This window comes from Urocitellus parryii, chromosome 10 (assembly GCF_045843805.1).
Source record: "Urocitellus parryii isolate mUroPar1 chromosome 10, mUroPar1.hap1, whole genome shotgun sequence".
In the NCBI taxonomy this organism is placed as follows: domain Eukaryota; kingdom Metazoa; phylum Chordata; class Mammalia; order Rodentia; family Sciuridae; genus Urocitellus; species Urocitellus parryii.
The window spans coordinates 50,083,289-50,086,690 of record NC_135540.1 but is presented as its reverse complement, the minus strand read 5'-3'; the positions used below and the strand labels follow the sequence as shown (position 1 = coordinate 50,086,690).

Below are 3,402 nucleotides of genomic sequence, written 5' to 3'. Positions count from 1 at the left end.
CCTGGGAGCCCACAGTGGGGAAGACCGAGTCCACAGCAAACACCTTGGACTAGGCCTGTCTTCTTGAACTGGAGCTTCTGGAAGGTCAGGAAGGAGAGCAGAAAGTGAGGAAGAGAGAGGCGGGAGAGCAGCAGCATGTCAGGTCTGGGTGCGAGTGGGCCTGCGTGTTTTGGGGTGTGCAGGTCAGAAGTGCAGGAGTGAGTGCTGGGTTCACAGGAAGTCAGAGAAATATCGAGGGTACAGGCCATCCTCTACTGATTTTGGTATTGAGGAGTATATTGAACCGTGGAGGTTGAAGCAGGGGAGTTGGCAGTCATTTTCTTGTGTGTGGGAGGGGATATGTTGCTGGTTGTTGAAGGGAGCTATTGTAGAATGATTAGGGTGGGTAGGTGTGGGTCACAGACAACTGGGGGCCTTGGAGGGGCCCATTAGTGTCCTAGTTTGCATGTATGTGAATAGAGATTTAGCAGGTGTCTCTGCAGAATTTTCCTGGGTGTGGAGTATCCATCATGAAACTCTGGTGTCCACCTCCAGGGGAGCCATGTTGAACCACTGCACCTGCTGGGTCCGAACCTCCTGACACCCCAGCAAGCACTGACACTCTCGAGCCCAGCAGCTTCCATGCCTATCATTAAAGAGTCCTAGTGTGTGTTGTGCCCTGGCTGTCAGGACCAAAGCACCTAGGGTTTGTGCCTGGTCCACACGAAAATGCAGCTGCATCCCAGACCAGAGCAGGGATATGGAAGTCCACTAGACCATTCCTCCCATCTTTAAGGGACTAGAGTGTGTCTGTACAAAGCCTTTTGGTCCTTATTCCCTTGTCCCTGTAGGGCATAGCAGGTTGAAGAAAACTCTTGTACCAAGATTGGGCTAGAGGCTCATAGGAAGACCCCACATGATCACATGAAGGCCTCAGGTAGCAGGGTAACAAGATGGTGCCCTTGTGTTGAGAGCTCTCTTGTCTCTGATTGTCCTTGAGCACTGTCCTCTGGGTAGCTACTCCTAAATTCCCTCTCTGATGAGCTTTCTCCAACCCTGCTCAGGTGACCTGCCAGGACAGCACACCAGTCATCATCCGCAGGGCCTTAGATGCTCACTTGCTCCAGCAGGAGGATCCAGAAAACTACGAGCTTCTGCAAATTGGCTCGAACCATCAGAGTAAGTGGAACCATCAGAGGGTAGGGAGCAGTGAGTCACAGTGGGCTCACGATAACTGGGAGCCCAAACACAGTGTGCATTGACCCAATGTCCAGGAAGAGTATGGTGGGACTTGTGCCCAAAACAAAGTGTAATGATGAGGCATAAATCTGCAGGTTCTTCATGTTCCCCAGGGGCTGTGGACCTGCCTATCATGTTTTCTTTCCTTGGCCTGAGGAGGCATTGCAAAGCTATTATCCACATGGGGCCAAGAAGAGAGGCTTCTTTGTCTTGTGTCAAAGAAGACAGACAACCACAGGGTGCCTACTTTGGCAGCCTTTCCTGACCTAGACGAGTACATGAGAAAAGCAGTTCAATGAAGAATCATTTCTGGCTTCCAATCTTTCTATTCATTGCAAACTGAGTCCACTTAGGACCAGAGGCCATTTCTAGAGAGAAGTATGTGGTAGAATAGAACCCTTCACAGCTTGTAAACTTTTCTTGGAGAGAGAGAGAGAGAGAGAGAGAGAGAGAGAGAGAGAGAGAGAAAAGAAGAAGAAGAAGGAGGAAGAGAGAGAGAGGAAGAGAGAAAGAGAAAAGAAGAGGAAGAAGGAGGAGGAGGAGGAGGATGAGAGGAGGAGGAGGAGGAGGAGGAGGAGGAGAAAAATGAAAATAAGTTGAAGGAGGAGACCATGAATAAGAAGGTCAAGATGACTATAAGAAGCATGAGGAGAAGATGAAGAAGAACAAGAACAAGAAGGAGAAACACAAGCCAAACAAGAAGTATAACAATAAATTGATTAAAAATGTGAATGAGAATTATACTCATGAGGAGGAAATGCAGAAGTGGGGAACTCAAGAGAAATATATTGCTCTGGATTGCACAGCCCTGCTGTGGGCATCCTCCACCCACGCTCAACACACCTCCAAACCGTACCGCTCCAATTAGTGTAGCCCTGTATGAGTGGATGAATCCACTGGCAAGGTGGAGGCACCCACCATCAAGTGCTTTTCCCCAAACCCACCTGTGATCATTGCTACAGTGGGGAGAAAACTTTCAACACATGAGTCTTTGGGGACCAATCCAGATACAAAGTCTAGCTGTTTTTCTTTGGTGGGTCCAAATTGAACTAAGAGTGTCTGGGGTACAAGGGGCTATATCCTTGAAAGGTGTTCCTGTAGTGGACCTCCTGTGCATAGAGGGTCCTCAGGGAGGAATCAGTGGGGAGTCTTTGGTGGAACAGTAGCTGGATTCGGGGGCTCTCAGGTCTGTGTGTGAGACCTGAGCTGGCAGAGGCTCTCAGTTGTGGGGGATGTTGGGTAGTGTATTCCTTGAGTGTCACCTACCATGTCTCTGCCCCTGCCTCTCCAGAGCTAAGGATCCCTGCAGATGGAAACGTATATTACGCCCTGGATGGCAGAGTGGATTATAACTTTCTCCTTCGGGAAACAGCTGCCAGCAAGTTGTTTAAAGTCAAGCCAAAGGAGGTAAACAGCCACCTTCTTCAGTCTTTACTCCTGGTGCCACTCCACATCCTCCAAGGGGACAAGAACCTCAGGTTCTGGATGGATGTTGGAGAATGCCCACAGGGCCAACTGCCAGGCTGGGTGGGGTGCAGGTGCTGGGCTTTGCTGATGTTGTCATCCCCCACAGTTCTTGGAGCCTTCTGTGGCAGTGGCATCCAGGACCCCAGCAGCTGTGAGCAGCAGCTCTGCAGTGGCTGCAGGACCATTGCCCCAGGCCACCCAAAGCAATGAGTGCTGCTTGAGAAAAGTCACCAGTAGCAGCTCCTCACTGCTTCACTCCAGCGAGCAGGTGGAAGAGAGCCGCTTTGTTCACGTCCTCCTAGAGGGACAGAGCCTGAGGGAGACAAAGCGCATCCTGGTAAGCGCGACAGCAGGGCTGCCTCCTGGGTGTCCACACAGTGGAAGGCAGGAGACACAGCCAACCCCGGGGCTATGGTGGGAAATTAAGAAGAGAGAGGTCCGTCTTAAGGGCTTGACCTGAGGAGGGAGAGCCTCAGCATGCCCAGCTCCAGCGGTGAGTGGGCCTGTGTATTGTGGGTTTGGCAGGCCAGAAGTGCAGACGGAAGTGCTGAGGACAGATGAAGGCAGAGATATGTCCAGGGTGCAGGCTGCAGTGCCTAGAACTTGGTATTCTCAATGAGTGAAGTTGGAGCAGAGGAGGTGGCAGTGACTTGTCACATGTGTAGGAGGGGATGTGTTCCTGGTGGCAGGGAAGAGAACCTCCTTAGCATGACTAGG

The 3,402-nt window shown here is 51.2% G+C and overlaps 1 long non-coding RNA gene across 1 annotated transcript; it reads left to right on the top strand.

The window, feature by feature from the left end:
* The first annotated feature begins 1,078 nt into the window (after positions 1-1,078).
* Positions 1,079-2,978, top strand: LOC144257209 (uncharacterized). The gene is made up of 3 exons (XR_013344393.1): positions 1,079-1,158; positions 2,510-2,625; positions 2,792-2,978. It is a non-coding gene; the product is annotated as an uncharacterized LOC144257209 (long non-coding RNA).
* The last annotated feature ends 424 nt before the right edge of the window (positions 2,979-3,402 follow it).